The sequence below is a fragment of the Hirundo rustica genome, chromosome 28 (genome assembly GCF_015227805.2).
Source record: "Hirundo rustica isolate bHirRus1 chromosome 28, bHirRus1.pri.v3, whole genome shotgun sequence".
Classification (NCBI taxonomy): domain Eukaryota; kingdom Metazoa; phylum Chordata; class Aves; order Passeriformes; family Hirundinidae; genus Hirundo; species Hirundo rustica.
Genome location: NC_053477.1, coordinates 4436416 through 4460049, shown reverse-complemented (window position 1 = coordinate 4460049; position 23634 = coordinate 4436416).

The window sequence follows — 23634 nt, the reverse complement described above, 5'->3', positions numbered from 1 at the left end:
TGTTTTCTCTGCCTTTCACCCGAGAGTGTGGGACGCTCTCCACCGGGATTTCCCTGCAGGAGGAGCATCCAGGTTATTCTCCTGATATAAAACCCCACCTCCCAGTGCTTTGGCAGGGAGAGGAGCCAGCTTTGTGTCCCCTTGAAGCTGAGGAGAGCTCCCCAGCCAGCTTTGCTGCGCCCACCAGGAGCCTTCAACAGCTGCACATCGAGCGAGGAGGAAACCCTGCAGCTCCCGTGGTCCTCGAATCCCCACAGGGAACGGGGACGGCGATTTGCAATGGAAAAGCAGCGGGAAAGAGCCTGGGGAAGGCGGCAGATGCAGTGGGTTGTGCCAGACTCTTTCAACAAGTCTCTCTGTCTGCGAGGAGGAGCGCGGAGATGGGAAACCGAGACGGGAGCGAGCCCTGGGTGTGCCTGAACGTGCCGGGGCTCCTGGAACCGGCTCTGCTCTGCCACGGGGCAGCTCTGGCAGCCAAAACCTCCTCTCTGCTCGAGCTGATGGGCCTGTGAGGGCGGCAGGGCTGCCGGGGCAGAGGTGCTGTGCTCCCCGCGCTGCAGGAAGCGCGGGGATGTTCGCAGCAGCGCCGGGCACGTCATCATCTGCTGCTTCCATTTAACAGCTTCTCACAACATGTGCCGTTTACATTACGCTGTCCTGCACATGTAGGCTTTGGCGGGGAATATCCTCCAGAGCTCGGGATTTATGGCCATGCAAATGCTCGGGGAGGCGAGGAACAGGCCTGCCAAGGCAGGGAAAAGGAAAAGCTCCTTTGTTCCTGCTCCTGGGTCACGTTAACCCCAGCCCCGCCGAGCTGCAGCGCAGGGAACGCCGCTGCTCCAGCCCCACGCCTCGTCCTGTCCTTCCCACAGCAATTCCCCAAACACCAGCGTCCCACTCACGTTTGCTTGGCTTCCATGGGCAGCTGGAGCTGGGCCTCTGAGAGAAGATGTGCTCTCAGCCGAGCTGTCTTTCCCTTTCTCTGCAGGCCTGGCATGACAGAGGGCCTGGCTGTGCCATCGCTGCCCAGCCCTGCATCCCTCGGGCAGCTCCAGCAGCGCCAGCAGAGCCCTCGGGGCACCGGAGGAGCTGCTGTGGGCAGAGCTGCACGGGATAAAGAGATTGTTCTTAGTGCCCCTCTCCTTCATTTCAGGAAAAAAAATCCCAAAACGAGTGAAAAGTTCAGTGTGGCATAAGAAGGGAAGTGAAGGGAATCTCTCTGTCCACACTTTCAGCATAGAACCAGAGAATCACGGGATGGTTTGGATTGGAAGGACCTTAAAGCTCATCTCACCCCATGGCAGGGACAGGGACAGGGCAGGGGCACCTTCCGCTGTGCCAGGCTGCTCCAAGCCCCATCCAGCCTGGCCTGGGACACTGCCAGGCATCCAGGGGCGGCCACGGCTTCTCTGGGCACCCTGTGCCAGGGCCCCACTCCCTGATGGAGGAATTCCTTCCCAACACCCATCTAAACCCTGTGTCTGTCCCAATGAAGCCATTCCCCCTTGTCCTGTCCCTCCAGCTCCGCTGGCAGCTGCCTTCCCTTCCCAGCTGTGATCCAGGGGAGCCGTGCCGTGCTGGCCAGGGCAATCAAACTCAATCCCAAGGTTCCCGTGGACACACAGCGAGGATCATCATCCCTCCCTGCCCAGGTAATTACCTGGGGCCCAATTACCTGGGCTCTGGCCCCCAGCTGCCCCTGCCCAGCTCTGGCCAGCGGGAATTGCAGGTGTGGAAAAGGCACAGGAATCCCAGGAGCTGCAGCTCCAGGACCTCCATTTCCCGTTAGGGCACAGCCAATAACGGCCCAAGCGCAGCAGCAATCCGTCACCTGTCAGCTGGGGGCAAAGCCGGCGGGAAATTAACTCTCAAGTGCAATTTCAGTTGATCCAAAAGCAGGGAAGGGTGGGGAGGGATCCGATGGGAACGGGACCCGGGCGCCCACAGCTCGGCCTGCCGCAGCAGGAAAGTGCATCCAAGGAGTGCCGGAGCTGCACAGCCATGGAACGGTTTGGGTTGGAAGGGAGCTTAGGGAACGTCTCCTTCCATGCCATGGGCACGGACACCTTCCACAGGTACCTCCAGCCTGGCCTGGAACCCTTCCAGGCAGGAGGGATCCACAGCTGCTCCGGGAAACCGGGGCCTCACCACCCTCATGGTGAAGAATTTCTTCCCCACATTTCATCTAAATCCGCCCTCTAATTTTAAGTCTAACCTCTAATCTGATCTACCCCCCAGTTTCAGTCTGCCACTGCTGCCTCTCTTGGAGCTGTTTCCAGGGCTGGGCTGGATTATCAGCGCATGAAATGAAGAGATTTCCGCGGGTTTAGGGGGTGCAATCTCATTTTATGACCCTGATCCCCTGGAAGAGCAGCGGCCCCGTGGAACAGGAGGGTAAAAGCAGCAAGGAGAGGGAGATTCCCAGGGTCAGAGGCCTGTGAGCTTTCAGCTGATACAAACGGCTGTGCTAAGAACAGCAAGGTTATGCTCCTTGGGAATGTTTATTTCTGCAACAGTTTGAAAATGAAACTCGTATTTGTGAGAAAAATACGGCTGAAGCGTTCCTGTGTGGATAGAAATGAGCCACATTCCTACTTCTCTCTTAATTTTTTAATAAGCTGATTCATTCCCTGCATGACATCACCGCACATTCATACCTTTATCAAAAACATTAATAAAATATTCACTTGCGTTTGTTTACCAAAAACGCCTTTTATGAAGATGAAATATATCTAAAATCTGCTCATTTATGTTTTTTCACCAAGCAATATATTAAAAAAACAAAACACAATTTGTGTTGGTGAAACTCAAAGAATTTTGACAGCAGCAACAACAACTTGTTTTGTGAAAATTGCTTTGGAGGCGGAAAAAAAGCGACTCTTTCAGACACCGCCGTTTAATATTATCTATTTTTTAAAGCCATTTCTGTGTGCGCTCCTCGCTGAACGCTGCGTCCTTGGTGCCACCTGAGGCATCGGAGCACAGCAAGCAGGGCAGGCGAAGTTTTGCTACAGAAATTGCAATTGCTGGTGGTGTGTTATTCACATAAATATAAATATTTATTAACACAAATAAATACATTCATTAATAGAAGTATAAACTTGCAACTGCTCGTGGTGTGTTACATAAATATAAATAAAAATATTTGTTAATATAAAAATATATATTTATAAATATAGGTATAAACTTGCAATTGCTTGTGGTGCGTTCTTCACATAAATATAAAAATATATTTATTAATTTAAATAAATATATTTATAAATACAGGTATAAACTTGCAATTGCTCATTCTGTATTACATAAATATAAATATATATATTTGTTAATATAAACATATTTATAAATATAGGTATAAACTTGCAATTGCTCGTTCTGTATTACATAAATATAAATATATATATTTATTAATATAAATATATTTATAAATATAGGTATAAACTTGCAATTGCTCGTTCTGTATTACATAAATATAAATATATCTATTTATTAATATAAATATATTTATAAATATAGGTATAAACTTGCAACTGCTCATTCTGTATTACATAAATATAAATATATATATATTTGTTAATATAAACATATAGGTATAAACTTGCAATTGCTCATTCTGTATTACATAAATATAAATATACATATTTGTTAATATAAATATATTTATAAATATAGGTATAAACTTGCAATTGCTCGTGCTGTGTTTTTCACAAAAAATATAAATGTATGTATTAATTTAATAAACAAAAATATAAATATATTTATTAATATAAATGAATGGATGTATGAACACAAAGGTGCAGCAGCTCGTGGTGCGTTCTTCATCCCCTGATGGTTTATGAGGACACAACAGGGGGCAGAGGAAGCCCCCTTCCCCCGGGCCGTGTGCGGCTGGGGCTGGGCTCGCAGGCTCCCACAGGCAGACGCCCCGAGAACCCCCATTCCAAACCTCCCCCGACTGCCACCGAGGGCAAAGAAACCGTCCGAGCCCGCGCCTGGAGCCGGTGCCACGCGGGTTTGGCGCGCAGAGGCGGCGGGTGGCACAGAGCCCGCTGTGCCCTGGGCACCCGAGGGGCACTGCCAGGACTGCGAGCTCCAGCCGCGAGCAGGTGCGGAGTGAATTCCTCCGAAAGGACAAGATTCCTTCTCTCGCCGGCTTCGGGATGAATTAGCGCGGATTCGTAATCCATAAATCCCGGTGGCGGCGGAGCAGCATCCCTCCTGTTGTTATTTATTTTGAGATTTTCGCTGGGGCAATAGCTTTACGTTTGACATTTATATAGGTCACAGTGAGCTAATAGCCATCTGCCATCTGGAGACTTCTATAATGAACATTGCAGAAGACTATGAAACAATCTCTGGCATTTCCGATGCGAGCAGGAGCTGAAATGGGGTTGATCTTTACAATATGCTCTGCTGTCTCTGCTCAGGTCTGCATTAGTCATTTGCCTGGCCTTGCTACACTCGCACACGCGCTCGCACATATGGGGAGGGTGGGTTCAGCGTTTAATACCGACAGTTAATCACCAGGCGCAGGAAAAACACCCAGTGCCTTCCTGCACGGCTGCAAAAGGCCCCGGTTCACCTGGGAGCTCTTCCTGCACCTCAGAAATATTAACGAGCCCCCAGCCCTGCCCCGGCACGGGCGCGGGAGGCTCGGCTCCGGCGCTGCGGTGCCTCCGTGGGAGATCCCTCCTGCGGGGCCACAGCCTCCCTCCCTGCTCCCCCAAACACAGCCGGGCTGCGCAGGGTAAGGACGTGCAGAATTCCCGGGAAAACACCCCCAGGCAGGAGCCGGGGCACAGCAGGCCCTGCTCCATCCCAGCCTCGGGTCACAGAACCGACCCCGACCGTCCCCCAGGTACCAGGTGCGCCCAGGGCTGGAGGCAGCAGAGCCACCCTGCAGGTCCTGTCCTCGCCCGGGCAGGGGCACGGCCCGGAGCTCCTCCGGGGCAGGACAGCCCTGCAAAGCCACTGCTGCTGCCTGGGACACGGCACCCGCGCTGGCCAGCACCTGCGGGCACCAGCGGCTCCTGCAGATGGGCACGGAGAGGCTGGGCACGGAGAGAGGGGCAGAGCTGGGCACGGAGAGCTGGGCACAGAGAGAGGGGCAGAGCTGGGTACGGAGAGAGGGGCAGAGCTGGGCACGGAGAGAGGGGCAGAGCTGGGCACGGAGAGAGGGGCACAGAGAGAGGGGCAGAACTGGGCAAGGAGAGAGGGGCACAGAGAGAGGCAGAGCTGGGCACGGAGAGAGGGGCAGAACTGGGCAAGGAGAGAGGGGCACAGAGAGAGGGGCAGAGCTGGGCAGAACTGCCGTGCTGAGCTGTGCCAGCATCCTCCAGGAGGTGTGAGCGAGCCCAGGAGTCCCGAATTTCGGGTAATCCAGTCCTGTCCCTTCTCCTGGACCCCCCCAGGGTTTGTGGTGCCCCAGGGCTGTGGGGAAGGGCTGGATGTGCTCAGGCACAGGAGAACATCTCGATGTCCCAATGTCCCATCTCAATTAGTCACTCTCCAAAAAGGCTCCTTGGGGGCCGGGCTCCTTAATGCTGCATGTTCCTCCTGAGCTCCCCAAGCCTCCCCAGGCCTCGGGGTAATAAATTACATTTGTCTGCGCTGCGGCAGCAGCAGCCTGTCCGAATGCTCCTTTCCATGACTCAAGTGATGATGAAATGCCGATTTCCTGGTGCTGAGATCTGTGAAAATTGCTCCTTCCAGCCTCCTCCTGAGGGCAGAGCCTTTGATCAGAGGAGCTCCTGCCTTGCCCTGGTACCGACGCCCGCTCCTGGGGTGCCCCTGATTTGTATTTTGTCTCCCAAGCGCGGCGCACAGAGCGCATTTGAAATGCAATCCGCTCTCGTGGGGACGGAACCGGGGAGCGCCTGAGCGCTGCCCAGCTTTTGACCCGGTCCTGGAAGGACTCAGGTTACTGAAAACGCTGCGCTGGCCCCACAGGCATCAATCTTCTGGGCTGTGACCTCTGCAGAGCTCAGCTGGTGACAGCTTCAGGAGCTCCGGGCCCAGCCGCTGCCACCAAAGGCAGGGGGCGGGCAGGCTGCAGAGTGAGCTGGCGCATCCAGCCCAGCTCCCCTGCCTCCAGCATCGCTCCCAGCAGCTGTTCCTGCTCCGGCCAGGTGTGGTGGAGCTGTAAGCACCTCAGGGTGACGCCCTGGCAGCTCCTCCTGGCCCCAGCACCGGCCCAGTGCTGCCCCTCGCTGCCCCGGTGCCCTGTGCCAGCCCCGGCAGCCCCCAGCCCTGCCTCGCCCCCTCCCTGCTCCCTGCGCTCCCTCCCAGCGACGTCAATCACACCTCTTTTAATGTGTTAACTTTCTAAATCCACTTTTGTGCTCACTTAACAATGAGCTGCTTTGATCAGGGTAATACCAGCAAAACCAACAAACCCGAGCCCCCCGCGCCCCTCCCCTGCAGCGGAGCCGCCGGGCCCGGGCTTGTAAAACCAAAGCTATTGCAGCCTTTAATTTTATTTCCTTTCTTTTCAGGCCGCTAGGTGCTGGTTCTGATTAGGGGCATTCTGAGCAGGAATAAAGCTATTTTAAATAAAAACCATGTTGAGCTTTGGGGGAGGGAAGGGGAAAAAAAATAAAGAAAAAAAAAAAAAAAGGCACAACCTCATCAATTTAGGAAAGTCTGGCCAAGCTGATCCTGCCAGCCCAGCCTCTGAGCAGGGAGAACACTTCTCTGGAGCGTGTCGCTCCTGGACCAGGTGCCAGGCACAGGAGAGAGGTGCTGTGTGCGCTGTGACACCGCCCAGGACGTCATGGCAGGGTCAGGGGACAGCTGAGGACCCAGCTCCGGGCGCTGCTCAGTCCGAGCAGGAGTTGTGCCAGCCCCAGCCCCTGCCTGCGCTCCCTGAGCAGCTCCTGCCTGGCTCTGCTCAGCCTCATCCCTGCTCCCATCTCTGCCACTCCTGGTTTCTGCCTCTCTGTGCTCTCCCGCTGACCTCGGGGTCCTTCACCCCTCGGTGCCAGCGTCGGGTCAGGGCTGAGCTCCTGCTGCTGCTGCTGCTGCTGCTGGGTCCCCCCAGGGCTCAGGGCTGGCTCTGACTCGAGGGGACAGGGAGATAAAAGCTGGAGCTTGCTCCTGGGGAGCAGCTCGTGGACTGAGAGGGTGTGAAAGCAGCACACACTGCTGGGAACGCACCAGAATGCCCCCCGTGGGGGGATTTTTGTTCACTATCCTGACCCTGGATAGAGGCAGAGTGAAATGGCTGTGCTGGGACTAAAAGTAAAGAATCCCTGCCTCTGGCTCAGCCGGTTTCAGGCTTCTCCCTCTCGGAATTTTTAGCGTGACACAATTTTGTTAAGCAGAGCTCAATCAATGACAGACAAGGTGGCAGCTTCACAAGGCGGGATTCCAGGTGCTGGGAGTGACTCTGATGTCGCTGCACAAACTCCAGCAACCAGAGCACTTTGAATTAAACCCTTTTCTCTCCCTCCCTCCCTTCCCTGCTCCTCGCTCCTGTTGGAATCGGCGTCCTCACTGCTCGCTCTGTGACAGACACAGATGGCCTGGCAGCACCTCCAGGGAGCTCTGTGGGACCCAAACAACACCCCAGGGTCCTGAGGGTGAAACCTGGAGCACCAGGACCTCAGTGCCCCAGTGCTGGGCAGGCACTGACCCCCAGATCACCCCGGAGTGCTGGGCAGGGGCTGCAGCACAGCAGGGCAGCCAGAACCTCCATTTATTCCCCCCAAATCAATGTCAGCATCCTGGAGCTGTGCGTTTCTTTGCAGCCTGGGGAAGCTCAGCACCCTCTGGAGCCACGGTGGCACCCCCAGGACCAAGGGCAGGGCTGGGCTTTCAGCACCCCCCGGCCCCTTCCCAGCCAACCCCGAGAGCCAGGGCTCGTGGAGACAAATCCCAGGGAAATGCCTTCAGCAGCGCTGGCAAAGCCCAGGGGGCCTGCCTGCGTGGTGGCAGGGGTGCAGAGACAGTGCCACCAGTGCCCTGTGCCACCAGGGCCCGCGGTGCCCTGTGCCACCAGGGCCAGCGGTGCCCTGTGCCACCAGGGCCAGCGGTGCCCTGTGCCACCAGGGCCAGCGGTGCCCTGTGCCACCAGGGCCAGCGGTGCCCTGTGCCACCAGGGCCCGCGGTGCCCTGTGCCACCAGGGCCAGAGGTGCCCTGTGCCACCAGGCCAGCAGTGCCCTGTGCCACCAGGGCTAGCGGTGCCCTGTGCCACCAGGGCCAGCAGTGCTCTGTGCCACCAGGGCCAGCGGTGCCCTGTGCCACCAGGGCCAGCAGTGCCCTGTGCCACCAGGGCCAGCAGTGCCCTGTGCCACCAGGCCAGCGGTGCCCTGTGCCACCAGGGCCAGCGGTGCCCTGTGCCACCAGGGCCAGCAGTGCCCTGTGCCACCAGGGCCCGCGGTGCCCTGTGCCACCAGGGTCAGCAGTGCCCTGTGCCACCAGGGCCAGCGTCCCTCCCCGGGCAGGCGCGGTGACAGCCGCCAGCGCCGATGAGCGAATAACCTAATCGAGCCATTAAAAGAACCAGAAGCCCTCTGCCCTGTTTGATTTCTCTCCATAATGATGTAAAGTGCACTTTAATGGAGTCAAAGTGGTCCTGGGCCATTCTTGTTAAGGCCGTTTGATGCAGTGCTATCGAGTCCCAGTGCTCGCCTTCATTACCTCCCTCCTGCATTGTACTCCAGACTTCCCCACAGCCTCTCTGCTGCCACAGCCCCTTGCCTGCATTTTGTCTACATAAATTAGACCTTGTGCAGCATATTGGCCTGTCAGGGGACGAGGAAGAAACTGTATATTGTTTCTGGCATTCCCGGGCCCTTCTGCCCCTGACATCTGCTGTGTTTGTGACAGGGAATACATTCCTGACTCATTATCCGGGCAAGCGGAATCCCTCCCTGACAGCACCATTAATCAGAATCAAGCAGTCCGGCAAATAAAATAAAAATTAAAAAAAAAAAAAAAGGGAGAGAGAAGAAGAAAAAGAAAGCAAGCAAAGAAAAGAGACAGTTCCTAACTTTGGCTTCTGTGTCATTCCGGTGTCTGGACAAGCAGCAATCCATCTTGCTGAGTGACAGCTCTGATGGATGGCATTATTTATGCTTTTGTGTATTAAAAGACAGTTCTGGCGCTGGCTTGTCACTCACCAGAGATCCGGAAAAAGTCGAAATTTAATTTGAAGGAAAAGAGGGCAAAGATCGGAGGATTCTGGCTGGGGAGTTGTGCCCGGGAGGGACAGAGGCGGCCGCGGAGGGGACACCCCCGAGGTGTGGGGACACGGGAGGGAAGGAACTGCCCTGGCAGGTACAGAGGTCTCTGTTTCCCGGGTGGGCTGGGGTCCCCAGGGGTCTGTGTTGACACAAACGGGTTTGATGTTCCTTGGAGGGCTCCTCGCTGGGGGGTGAGACGGGCATATGCTTAATTTTCTGTCCCCGATTCGTGAGTGTTTGTGTACACAGACGTGATTCGATCCGCACACGCGTATGGCTGTCTGCAGCAGGGGAGGCCCCATGAACACGTGCATTTACACAAATTGATTTCAAATACGGGCTTTTTGTCCCAGCACGCACATCTTCAGTACAAAACACTTCCCTCAGTGTCCGCACACACACGAGGACCGTCACCCGGGCACCTCCCAGCTGAAAAATACACCCACATTTTTCACTTCTCCCCCTCAAGAAATGTTGGCTCGCACTGTTTGTTGGCCAGACTGAGCACAGACCACGGTCAAACATCCCTGGGGAGCTGCTTTGCCCTGACCCATCCCCAAGCTGAGAATCCCCAGGAATGCACACCCAGGTCTCTGTCGAGCCGTGCCGAGCCCCCAGGTGTCTGTACCCGAGTCCCACCCCCTGTGTGAGCACCACAGGAGACCTGCGGGAACAAAGGGGTGAATCCCAAACTGCTGCTTCCGTCAATTAATGTTCCACTCTAGGAGCGAACAGGGAAGATTTGCCTCACCTGGAGACCCTGGTTAATTCAGCAAAGGGCATTGTGTGGGTAAGGCAGCTCGAATTCGGGTGTCAGCATTAATTAATGGCAATGCCAGCCCTGAACAAGCCATGGTTTTGACCTGAGAAAATGTGAAACAACCGGAAACCCCGCTCCTGTTATTTATCACTTCAGTTGGAGATGTCCCATCTCTTGGCCATTGGGACAAACATCTGCTGTGGAATCCGTCAGCCAGCACTGAGCGTTTGTTCCTAATTAATACAAATTTGTCTCCTTCCCCAGCCCCAGCAGGTCCCGGGTCCCCTCTCCTGGGCTGTTGGCAGCAGCAGCAGCATCACCCAGCCACACCTGAGAGCAGCTCTGGAGTCTGCAAACCCAGGAAGCTCCAGGGAAACCCAGGGAAACCCAGGAAAACCCTGGAAAACCCAGGAAAATCCAGGAAAATCCAGGGAAAACCAGGACTGCAAATCCAGGGAAAACCCAGCACTAGAAACCCAGACTAAAGCGAGCATTACAAACCCAGACTAAACCCAGCACTGCAAACCCTGCCAGAGCTCCAGGAGTGGTGCTGACGTGCAGGCCCAGCTGGATGGTTGCCATAGAATCCCAGAATTCCGTGATCCTGTGATTCTGAGAGCTCCAGGAGGGATGCGCAGGCCCAGCTGGATCGTTACCAGCATCCTCCTGCCCTCCTTTTCCTTCCTGGGGATCCTGGATCTCCCCTCCCCGGCCGCTGGGGTTTGTCACTGTGTGGGAATAACTCCATTCCTGGGCTGGGCAGGATGGATTCAGGGAATGCTGGCACCCAGAGCACCCCAAACCCCCAAACCCCCAGGCCAGGGTCACCCCAGGGCTGCTCTGTGCAGAACCAGGGGCTGTGCCTGCCTTCATCCGGAAAGGTTCCCTGCCAGGATGACATCACAGCAATCCCAGGCAGAGAGCTGTCCCTTCAGGGTGTGAAGCTGAGGAATAAACCTTTTCCTTCCAAGATCCAGAGCTTAAATTTCCAAGTGAGATGTGTGCGTAATCCCCTCGGGCTGCTTTGAAAGCCCAGCCGGCGTTTGCAGAAGGAGCTGGTCATTTTTCTACTCCCGGTCTCAGCCAGGCAGAGCCTGGGGATTGGCTTTTTTAAAATGTTGATTCCATGAAATTGCCGTGTGCTGGGAGGGAGGGAGGGAGGGAGGGAGGGAGGGAGGGAGGGGGGCTGCAGAGATACGTGCAGGGTGGCTCCAGAGGGAGAAGTGGGGCTGGGCAGCGACTGCTCCGGGAGGAATCACAGCCATCATCACTCAGAGCGGCCAGGAGCAGGGAGGAGAGTCTGTCTGAGCTGTCAGTCCTGCTTCATCCCTCTTCTGGGATTGTCCTGGGAGATGAAGACATCCCAGGCCGGACCTCAGACGCTCGTGGCTGCGCCGAGAACAGCATCTGCCTGGTACAGATCTGCCCCTTGATCCCCAAAGCCAAAGGAACAGAAGCTCCTGCGCTTGCAGAGGGTGGTTGGAATGTTTAATTCGATTCTGTCGTCTGTCAGAACAGCAGGCAGAGGGGAGGAATGTACTGGTGTCATATGGAAACCGCGGCTCGATGACGGACAAAATTAAATCCTTGCATTTGGACATAAACCATGGTAACACAAAATATGCAGCGAGTCAGGCTTGCTTTTCAGGGCTGGAAACACAAGGCCCCACTTGGCAGGCTGAGGAGGGGATATTAGTCACATTTAGACATGGTTTTCTTTGTTTTATTGAAGGATAAATAATTATGTGCTGAGATACTCCAGACTCATGTTAACGCTGCTCTGTGTGAACCTCAGCGGAGGATGCTGTGAGAACGGGAATGACTCAAGGTCCTTTTCCCTACAAACTCTCTGGGAATCCTGGAAGAGTTCTGTGATCTGCTTCTAGAAAACAACCCCCAAGTCTGCTCACAACACTCAGAATCACGGAGCTGTTCAGGCTGGAGAAAACCTCTGAATTACCAAGTCCAGCCCTCACCCAGCAGTGCCAAGCCCACCGCCAGAATCTGACGAGCTGATCTCCGCAAATCAAACCTCCCAGGCATTTTCTTGCCCGCCATCCCCGAGTTCACAGGGATTCAGGGTGTCCATGTGTCCCTGCAGGGTCGGCTCCGTGCTCCTGCTGCAGCTGCTGGGCCCCCGCGCCCCTGGGCTCCCAGCGCCAGCTCTGCCACACACAGAGATTTGGGGGAGGTTTCCTTACGATCTGCGAGCACTTCTCACTTGATTGAAAGAAATGTCTGTGCAGAACAACAGACAAAGCCGATTTGTCACAAGCCTTTCCTCTCTCGGTGCAAGGGTTCTGACAGGGATTTATTGAACGTGCTCAACAGCTCGCAGTGACGCCCAGCAAATCCCTGCTCTGCCTGGCTTCTCCCAGGGGCTGCTCCTGCTTTCTGCTTTGGGAGGAACCCAGGGTGAGATCTGCCCAGGCTGGAGGATCCAGGGTGCTCCAGCCCCGTCCCACTGCCTCGTCCCTCTGTTTATATTTACCTCGTGCATCCTCATGGCACAGGAGCGGCTCCGTTTCTGGTTTGGGTTTTGACCGCCCCTCCTCTCCCTCCCCAGCATCCCCGCCCCAGCTGCTGCTCCCAGGGTGATTTATGAGCTCTTGCACAGCGAAATCTGCGTTTCTGGTGCCCGCCAGCACTAATGGAGCACGCAGAGATCTGACAATATTGACTGATCTTAGTCACTTGTGTTTCTCTTTCCTGATGGGTCTCCTCCGCTGCCAAAAGGATTTTAAAAGAAAAGAAGTGGAAGGTGAGATGTCACCGTGATTCCAAAGCAGTCACACCGAGAGAGGTTTCGCAGGGCAGAGGTTCCTCCGTTCCGACTCAGGCTGAGTCTGGGTGGAGAGAGCCTCTCCTGTTTATTTCTTACTTTTTATACATTTGTGGGTCCAGCAGAAGATTGGCTTCTGGGGTTTTTCACCTTTCAGCCAAGTGGCTAAAGCAACTGTCAGTTACAATTGTTTTCAGGTTAGAAATGTGCAACAAAGGACAGAGAATGAAAACCAAAGGATTTGTTTATGTTACATATGTGGGAAAAAGGTAGAAACTGCTTCTAATATTGCACCACAGCTAAAAGATCTGACTCCATTTTATGAAAATTCAAAAAGCTTTAAAAAACTCAGAAAAACCAGAGTAACATTGAGAGGCACGATTCACTGAAGAAGATCTGGAACAGCCTTTCCCTAGAAGAAAAGCTGCCCTGGTTCCTGCCCTCTGAGCTCCGGTTCGCACCCCCAGTGTGAAATGGAGCCTGTCAATCGCTGCGTGCAGAGGGGACAGCAGCGTCACCCAGCAGGGCGGGTGTCCCTGGCATGCGATGGAGCCCAGGCACCGCGTGGGGATGGATTTCACATCTCCCCGACGCCCTGCCCCAGGGGTCTGCTCATTAACAGGGCTCTGATGCTGCGATTGGAACTCCTGGTAAGTGGTTCCTTCGGCAGAGATCCAGCAAAGCACTTAGGCAAATTCAGGAATTTATGTCCCATCGACTTCTGTGCGAGTATTTATGTGCTCCAAGTGCCTTAAATGCATTTCCAGATTGGGCCCTGTGCTCACCGGGCTCTCTGCAGCCTCGTAAAGCCCAGGCTGCCAGCATCCACGAGTTCAGGCTCCCGCTTCCCCTCACCCCTCAGCAATGCACAAAATGCTCCTCAACAACAGAAAAGTTTCAGCTCTGAACTTCTAACAATTCTGGAGAGCAGCCGAGTTTTGACACATTAAAAGGAACAAGAAAAGCACAAAAGCGATGGCTGTCAACTGAGTTCATGCCTTGGGGAGCCCCTCCTGCGGCCAGCAAGTCAAAGCTGCCTCCCACAGCCCATCAAGGAGGGTGAGCTGAGCAGCTGGGAGCACCTTTGCATTGATCAATTCCTTTTCAGAAGTGCTAATTCCATTTCTCCCAGGCTGCGGGCACCCCGGAGTACAGGGACGTGCTGCTCTCACCCCGGTGTGATCCCTGCTCTGCCCCTTCCTCCTGCAGCTGCAGCACAGCACATCCTCTAACCCAGCAAATATCCCAAATCCCCAAGCGACACCCCGCAGAAAATGATTTACAGTCAGCTCGAGCTGCTCTTAATAGAAGCGGTAATTTCATCAAACTAAAAGCAGCGGTGATTTATTTTTAATTACGATTACTCTTTGGGTGCAGGAAATGGAGCGGCGAGCAGGGTTTGCATTTCCTGCCCTGCTTGTCCTGCCCTGCACATGGGCAGGGTGCAAGCTCTGCGTGACTCCCTGCTGCATTTCTGGCAATCCCGCATTAAGTATGCCCCAGGTTGTGTCTGTGACTGGAATTTACAGGACTGTGGGGTTGTTTCGGTGCTTTTGCCCTCCCTGACAGCAGCCAGGAGTATCCAGCAGCACAGTTTAGAACACCCCAAACTTCTCTCCAACTTCTGTGCACGAGGTTTTTCTGAGCCAGGGGTTGTGAAGGGTGAGGATGCAATGAAATCCCAGGGAAGCCTGCCTTCAGGGAGACCTGTGCACAGGAAAATCCAAGGGCTTTTGGTGTTCTGGGGTTTCTTTCTGCTCTCCTCCAAGCCAGGCCTTGGAGAAACGATGGGCTCTGCTCCTGGAGCTGCAGGAAGCCCCAGGCTGCGGCCGTGGCTCAGCTCCTCCAGCAAAGGGACAATCCCCAGGTCCCTCACTGCTTGGACACTGCCGTGGGGCTGGGGTCAGTGCTCAGACACTGCTCCAGGGCTGGGGTCACTGTTCCGACACTGCCGTGGGGCTGGGGTCAGTGCTCGGACACTGCCGTGGGGCTGGGGTCAGTGCTCAGACACTGCCGTGGGGCTGGGGTCAGTGCTCAGACACTGCCGTGGGGCTGGGGTCAGTGCTCGGACACTGCCGTGGGGCTGGGGTCAGTGCTCAGACACTGCCGTGGGGCTGGGGTCAGTGCTCAGACACTGCCGTGGGGCTGGGGTCAGTGCTCGGACACTGCCGTGGGGCTGGGGTCAGTGCTCGGACACTGCCGTGGGGCTGGGGTCAGTGCTCAGACACTGCCGTGGGGCTGGGGTCACTGTTCCGACACTGCCGTGGGGCTGGGGTCAGTGCTCGGACACTGCCGTGGGGCTGGGGTCAGTGCTCGGACACTGCCGTGGGGCTGGGGTCAGTGCTCAGACACTGCTGTGGGGCTGGGGTCAGTGCTCAGACACTGCCGTGGGGCTGGGGTCAGTGCTCGGACACTGCCGTGGGGCTGGGGTCAGTGCTCGGACACTGCCGTGGGGCTGGACCTGCCCTGCCGGTCACTCTGCCCTCCCTGCGGCGGTCACAGCCCGGCCGGGGTGTCCCCGAGAACCTCAGGAGTGGCAGAGCAGCCCCTGGTTTGCCAGCGCCATGTCACAGCCGTGCCCTGTGTCACAGCCGTGTTCTGTGTCACTGCCATGTTCTGTGTCACTGCCGTGCCCTGTGTCACAGCCGTGCCCTGTGTCACAGCCGGGCTCTGTGTCACAGCCGGGCTCTGTGTCACAGCCGTGTTCTGTGTCACAGTCGTGTTCTGTGTCACAGCCATGCCGTGTCACAGCCGTGCCCTGTGTCACAGCCGGGCCGTGTGTCACTGCCGTGCCCTGTGTCACTGCCGTGCCCTGTGTCACAGCCGTGCTCTGTGTCACAGCTGGGCTCTGTGTCACTGCCGTGCCCTGTGTCACAGCCGTGCCCTGTGTCACAGCCGTGCACTGTGTCACAGCCGTGCCCTGTGTCACAGCCGTGCTCTGTGTCACAGCCGTGCCCTGTGTCACAGCCGTGCTCTGTGTCACAGCCGTGCTCTGTGTCACAGCCATGCCGTGTCACAGCCGTGCCCTGTGTCACAGCCATGCCCTGTGTCACAGCCGTGCCCTGTGTCACAGCCATGTTCTGTGTCACAGCCGTGCACTGTGTCACAGCCGTGCCCTGTGTCACAGCCATGTTCTGTGTCACAGCCGTGCTCTGTGTCACAGCCGTGTTCTGTGTCACAGCTGGGCTCTGTGTCACAACTGGGCTCTGTGTCACAGCCATGCCCTGTGTCACAGCCGTGCCCTGTGTCACAGCTGGGCTCTGTGTCACAACTGGGCTCTGTGTCACAGCCATGCCCTGTGTCACAGCCGTGTTCTGTGTCACAGCCATGTTCTGTGTCACAGCCGTGCCCTGTGTCACAGCCATGTTCTGTGTCACAGCCGTGCCCTGTGTCACAGCCATGCCGTGTCACTGCCATGCCCTGTGTCACAGCCGTGCTGGGCAGCGGCCCTGGGCACAGCCGGGGCTGGAGCTGCCCGGAGCTGCCCGGGCTCTGCCTTAGGGCCGCGACTGGGGCCACAGAGGGCACGGGAGCCCCGCCATGGGGCAGCAGCGCCGGGGCTGAGGGTGAGGAGACGTTAATGTGTGCAGTCAGCTCCCATCTTGCGCTCTGCGAGTGTGCTGGTATGAGTGGTTCTGACACCCTGAACATAAACCAGATGGCCCCTTTCTTACGCCATATCATGCAAAGAGAGATTTGAATTAATTCATGTAGAAATCATGACAATTCTGTTGCTGTTGGAACTCAGTATAGCGGACAGGGTGGCAGGAGATTATGCTGAATTTTTAACTTATAAAATACTAGTGACAGATGTCACCGCCTGTTCTCCTTTGTTGTTTCTCGTCCTTTCTCCATCCCCGAGGGCCCTCCTGCCCTTCTCCAGGGCTTTACCTCTGGGCTGCGTGGCTTAAAAACTTATTTAAGTACACTTTTGTGCAGAACTTTACACACCATATGTAAAGAGAGATCCACCAACCCCAGAAGTGTGTGCCTGGAACACAAACACACCGGGGAAAAGGAGATTTTGTTTTTTCAGCCAACTCCACCTGCAGCCCTTTTACAATCCCATCTCTAATCAATAACGTTTTCCTGGGGATTGACAGCCCGGGCAGGAGCAGCGCCTTCCTGGAGTTTGCATCCCGGGCAGTGAGGCCTGGCAGGAGGCAGGAATTTCCCGGGAAAGGCGCCGTGCCCAGGGTCCTGCTGTGCCCAGGGACGTGCTGTGCCCAGAGTTCTGCTGTGCCCAGGATCCTGCCGTGCCCAGAGTCCCTCAGTGCTGTCCCTGCCCTCCGACACTCCCAGCTCCCAGTCAGCCTTGGCACAGACACCCGTGCAGCGAGGTGCAGCAGCAGGAGCAGGAGCTGCAGCTCCGAGCTCAGCATCCCTGGGGCCGTGGGGACACCCTGCTGTCCCTGTCCTGCTCTGTCCTCACTCGCAGTTTCAGCGCATCTCGCCCGGCCCGGCGCTGTCAGCACCTGCATTGTCTGGCCACCGTGTCTGTCAGCACCTGAGCCCCAGGCAGGGCTGGAATAACCCCGGGCAGAGCTGGAATAACCCCGGACAGGGCTGGAATAACCCTGGGCAGGGCTGGAATAACCCCGGGCAGAGCTGGAATAACCCCGGACAGGGCTGGAATAACCCTGGGCAGGGCTGGAATAGCTCCGAGCAGGGCTGGAATAGCTCCAGGCAGGGCTGGAATAACCCTGGGCAGGGCTGGAATAGCTCCAGGCAGGGCTGGAATAACCCCGGACAGGGCTGGAATAACCCTGGGCAGGGCTGGAATAACCCTGGGCAGGGCTGGAATAGCTCCAGGCAGGGCTGGAGCACCTCTGAGCAAGGCTGGAGTAACCCCGGGCAGGGCTGGAATAGCTCCAGGCAGGGCTGGAATAACCCTGGGCAGGGCTGGAGCACCTCTGAGCAAGGCTGGAGCACCCCGGGCACCCTGAGCCCCTCCGGCCGCACAAAGGCGCCGAGCGCAGCGCTGCCCGCACGCTCTGCCCGCGCTGACGGTGCCGGGCCCGGATCGCTGCCCCTCTGAGGATGCCCAGGGCTTTCTCCACCTCCTGCGGGGCTGGCAGCGCTGCCGGGCCCTGCGGAGCCCCGGGCAGGAGCGGCGTTCCCTTCCAGCGGGGAACTTTCTCCTCCACCTTCCCCTCCGAACCTGAACGAGCGCTTCTTTCAGTAATGGGTTTTTTCCACCTGGTTGAGTCGATGAAAGGTTTATGAGTTGACGTTCGGTGCGAGGAGAACAAAGCGAGCGCGGGCTGTGCGTGCGCGGGGGCGGGGACGGGGCTGCTGAAAACTTTATTACAAACTGAGAGGAGCTGGGAGCCGTAAATCAGCCGGGGGCTCCCTGCGGACCCCACGGCACAGCACGGGAGGCGACGCAAGGACGGGCACCAGCGGGTTGTGCTGGGCCGCTGGGATGGAGGAGAGGAGAGAGGAGGAGGAGGAAGAGGATGATGAAGCTGAGCATCCATCTCTCACGTGGTCCTGTGCCAGACAGGGACGTCCAGACTCAAATGCCAGGATGGTTTGGGCTGGCAGGGACCTTGGGCACCATCCAGGGCCACCCCTGCCCTGCCACCAGCCCGGGCTGCTCCAAGCGCCAGCGTCCAACCCGGCCTGGAAATCCCAGCTAGGAACGGAACTGCTCCAGAGGCAGGAGCTGCTGCGGACGGGGAGAATCAGCTTGAGGCAGGAGAAGCTGCCCAAGGCTCGGACAGCTGCCCACGCTGCCCCTCCGTGCCCCGTCCCGCTGCCACCCGGGCAGCTCCGGCTTCGCTCGGGTTCCTCCGCTGCCCAGGTGAGCGAGAGCCGGCGGCTCCCGTCTGCCAGCACCCGGCAGAGCAGCAGCTCGCTGGGAGTGTTTGAAAACACCGCGCCCAAAACAAACAAACAAGGAACGGCTTTCAGCTGGTATTTGTTAGGAAACCGGCGTTAACAGGCTCACAGTTGTGAAAAGCACCTTTAGCAACGCGAGCGGAATGATTTTTGCTTTGCATTGCAGAGAAGGGGAGGAAGAGCGGAGCTGCCACCAGCTGAGCCTGCGGAACGAGCAGGAGGTGAATTGGCACAGCGGCTCCGGGCTCGCACACGGCGCTGCCAGTGCCACACGCTGTCCCCAAACCAGCCTGACTGTCCCCAAACCGGCCTGGCTGTCCCCAAACCAGCCTGACTGTCCCCAAACCGGCCTGGCTGTCCCCAAACCGGCCTGACTGTCCCCAAACCCACCCGGCTGTCCCCAAACCTGCCCGGCTGTCCCCAAACCAGCCTGACTGTCCCCAAACCCGCCCGGCTGTCCCCAAACCAGCCTGACTGTCCCCAAACCCGCCCGGCTGTCCCCAAACCAGCTCGACTAACTCCAAACCAGCTCGACTAACCCCAAACTGGCTTGGAAGACCCCAAACCGGCCTGGCTGACCCCAAACCAGCCCGGCTGTCCCCAAACCAGCCTGACTGTCCCCACGCCAGCCCAGCGGACCCCAGGGCGCTCCCACAGCTTCAGCAGGTCAGGGCCGCAGCGAGGGGAGCGAGAACACCTTCCCTGCGCCGTGCCCAGCTCCGTGGGGAGCGCGCAGCATCTCCCGCTTTTGCGTCACGCTCTGTCCCTGCCGTCCCTTGCAGCACCAGCCCCGTTCTGCTCTAATTTAGCCAGGTAATTAGCGGTGCCTGGCGGTGTCTGCGGCAGCGGGAGCGCTCTCCGGCCGTGCCGGGATGAGGAGCGGGGAGCGGGTCCCACCCACGGCCCCACGGCCCCACGGCTGCGCACAAAGGCGGGCGCGTTTCTATTTTAAACCCCGATCCAAGGCCACCGCCTGCCTTTCGGAGCGCGGATGTCCTGGAAATGTCACGGCGGAGCAGAGTGCTCCGGAGAGCGCAGCGCTTCCGGCTCGCAAATGGCGCGGGACAGTCACAGATGTCACTGCAGCCATGGGGTCAGGCGCAGTTGCTCAGGCTTAACTTGTTGAATTGCATCAAAAAAATAAAATAAAAACCAGAAAGAAAAAAAGAAAAAGGAAAAGGGGCAAATGCTGGAAGACTCTGCTGTGACTTTGCTCGGGTTTTATCCCAGCCAAATAAATCTCCTTTCCCCCATAACAACCAGTGTTCCTTGTAAGCCACGGAGAGATGACTTGAAATGATTCCCTGGCCGAGCTGCGCCCAGCATTCCCCGTGCCGCGCTGTGTGGGGCAGTGGCACAGCGCACAGCTGCTGTGCAGGGTCCGAGCCATGGGTGTGAGGCTCGCAGAACCCCTGCTCCAGCAGCACTGGCACTTCCCGAGCAGGCTCACGCCACGGGCGCTGCCATCGCTGTGTGCCTCGTTTGGGAGCTGCTGATTTGCAGGTACCGGGAGCTGAGCAGACTTTACGGAACCAGGTGCTTTTCAAGACATCCCTTTAAAATCAAATTCCGTTTTAAATCACCGCCCAGGGTCTTGGCTGGTGTCTAATTGCGCTTCTGGGCGCCGGCTCTGAGGAGCAGCCCAAGCCCTGGCCTAGATCAGCAGGCAGTGACACGCATCCCTCACAGTAATGGGCTGCTCCTGGCTGTGCTGGGGAGAGGCACAGGGAAGGGCTGGGCAAAGGAGCTGAGATGTTCTGAAAAAAGAAAAAAAACCAAAATAAAACTCAGGTGCGACTGCAGCTCCAGCCCGAACGCTCGGTGTTGATCGTTCGCTCCTTCTCCGGGATCTGCGCTCCTGGGGCTCCGGAGAAAGCAAAGCCCAGACAAGCAGGAATCCGTGATCAGCCCCGAATTCGAGGGGTTTGAGCAAATCCTGCCCGGGCAGGGGGATCCCGGTGCTGGGCAGGGTCTGCTGCGGCCTGAGGAAAGCCAGGCACAGCAAGAGACACAAATCACCCGGACACGGGGATTCTTCCGAGCAACAGCCTGAACCGAGCGCAAAGCCAAGCACAGCTCCACCGAGACAAGCCCAGACCCCGAGCTGGGCCCTGGGCCGGTGCCGGTGGTGCTTTCATCCTGCCCCGGCTCGGCTGCCAGCGATGGCTTTGTTCTGTCAGAAGTGGCTGCTAATTACGAGCCCTCCAAGCGCCATTAGCGGTGTAACCGGAGGGAAATTGAGCCATATAAACAGCGCCACTTCACCGTCCTCTCTTTATGCTGAGCTGGATTTCCCTTTTGATATTTATTGAGGGAGACGTGGGTTCGTTTGAAGATTCAGCTCGACTTGTTAAGATTTTACTGGAGGAAGGAATTGAGCCGCTGGAATTGCCCCGGGCAGCCCGGGAGCAGCCTGGGGAGGGAAAGAGCAGGGCTGGGGCAGAGCTGCCACCACACACACGGGCACCGCAGGAGGGGTCCCAGCAGGAAATCCTGCGTGTGCAGAGCCATCGAGGAAGGGCAATAACCCCTGGCTGTTCCACGGGCACCCTCCAGCTCAGCGCTGGGCCTGGGGTTGAGTTTTTTGTCTCACAGGGCTGAAAAACCATTCCGGTCTTAAGCTGGTTAAGAAATTACAGCTTGGAGAATAGGGTCAAAAAGAAAAAAACCTCACTGAAAAACTCCGTGGAAAAAATTCCATCTGAAAAAGTCGCTTTTTAGGTTTTCTTAGATGGAAAGCTTTTTTTATTTTTTTTTTTTTTCCCCCTCATGGAGAGGAAGTTGTGCTTTCATTTGAAAATAAGAGCAACTACTTATGGTAAGGGGTGAGAGACACCTTTGTGATAAACATTAACTATTTTTTGTTCACTGAAGCTCAAATAACTCAAGATAACAAGAAGTTACTATGTCACTATCTAAGCTGATAGGCAAACAGACCCTTGCTCATTCCTTCTCTACTTGCTTAATCAGCTTTAAGTTTCAAGAATTCCAGCTTACAACTACAGCCTTCATCTCTGCGACCACCGAGGGACAGAAAGAGACCCTCCCAGCAACACGTCACACATACATCATCGGAGGAAAGAAGCAAGATAAAAGCAAGACTGAAAAACCTGCCAAGGCACGGCAGTTGGTGGAGCGAGACTCCCCTGCCGTCCAGCGCTGTATTTGCCTTTGCTTTGCCTGCTGTAATGTAATAAATTCCTATTGGAACTTTTCTTCGTGTTCATAGTCTATTACACCTTTAATGAAAAGATGAGAAACACAGATTTTTCCCATTGTAGGAGGCAGGTTTTGGTCAGCTGCAGGAGCAGGGGATGTCCTGTGAGAACTCACAAAAACTGAATTTATCGGCCGCGGCCTCCAGGATGAAAAGGACAGGCCAAGGACACTGCACAGGATGCCAAGGCAAGGAGGAGCTTGGGCAATTCCCCAACAGAGAACGCCTCGGGCTGATCCAAGGTGGGATCAGTTCTCTGAGTGACAAAATCCCGGCTCTTCAGAGCTAATCCCGATGGGAACGCCGGAGGCGAGCGCCTGATCTCTGGGAAACCCCGAGTGCTGAGCTGAGGCTGGAGCTGCAGTTGTGGGCGGCAGAAACTGCTTCCCACCGGGATCTGGATTCTCCCGGAGCGGAGAAGCGCTGAGCACGGAGCTGCCCGAGGCTCAGCTGGATTCCAGAGCCCTCGTGTGAAGGAAATCCTGCCCTCAGCCCAGCCCTGCCCCGTCCTGCAGCGAGGGAGTTTGGAAACAGCCGCGAGGTTTTCCCAAATCCGGCAGGAATCGCCCGTGCCCCATCCTGTCACCCTGGGTTTTCTGAGTTTTTTAAAGCCTTTTGATTGTTCATAAGATGGAGTCAGTCTTTTTAGCTTCTGTACAATATTGGGAGCAGTTTTTGCCTTTTCTCACACATGTAACATAAACAAATCCTTTGTTTTTTCATTCCCTGTCCTTTGTTTGCACATTTCTAACCTGAAAACAATTGTAACTGAGAGTTGGTCTGGCCATTTGGCTTGGAGGTGATAACTCCTGAAGCCAATCCACAGCCAGACCCACAAATGTATAAAAAGTAAGAAATGAACAGGCAGAGGGGCTCTGGGCTTGGCTCAGCCTTGGGCTCTCTCGGAGGAGCTCTCTGCCCTGCAAATCTCTCGTCTCCGTGTGGCTGCTTTGCGTGTCCCGATCACACCACCCCAGCTCGGGGACGCGGGATCGGGGCAGCGCTGAGCTCCCCTGGCTCTGCAGGATCCTCGCTCCGCGGGGACACTCGGGGGCACACAGCCCGTGCTCCGGGCAGTGCTGGGTGGAAAGGAGCACAGGGCAGGGCTGAAACGAGCTCCTGCTCTTGGCTGTCCGCTGTCACCCGTCACCGGCCCGGCTGCTGCCGCCACACGGGATAAAAAGCGAGACCGGGTTATTTCCAGCCCTCGCGAGCAGGTGAGGTTACACCACGGGCTGCGGAGGGAAAAGCAGAGGAACAGGAAGGAGCAGCCGGGCAGGAGCAGGCAGGAGCAGGCAGGAGCAGCCGGGCAGGAGCAGGCAGGAGCAGGCAGGATCAGGCAGGAGCGGGCAGGAGCGGGCAGGAGCAGGCAGGAGAAGGCAGGAGCGGGCAGGAGCAGGCAGGAGCAGGCAGGAGCAGGCAGGAGCAGGCAGGAGCAGGCAGGAGAAGGCAGGAGCGGGCAGGAGCAGGCAGGGGCAGGCAGGAGCAGGCAGGAGCAGGCAGGAGAAGGCAGGAGCAGGCAGGAGAAGGCAGGAGAAGGCAGGGGCAGCCGGGCAGGAGCAGGCAGGAGCAGGCAGGAGAAGGCAGGAGCAGGCAGGAGCAGGCAGGAGCAGGCAGGAGCGGGCAGGAGAAGGCAGGAGCAGGCAGGAGAAGGCAGGAGAAGGCAGGAGCGGGCAGGAGCAGGCAGGAGCGGGCAGGAGCAGGCAGGAGCAGGCAGGAGAAGGCAGGAGAAGGCAGGAGCAGGCAGGAGCAGGCAGGAGGAGCCCAGCAGGAGCAGGCTGGAGAAGGCAGGAGCAGGCAGGAGCAGCTGGGCAGGGGCAGCCCTGCAGGAGCAGCCATCCCCATGGG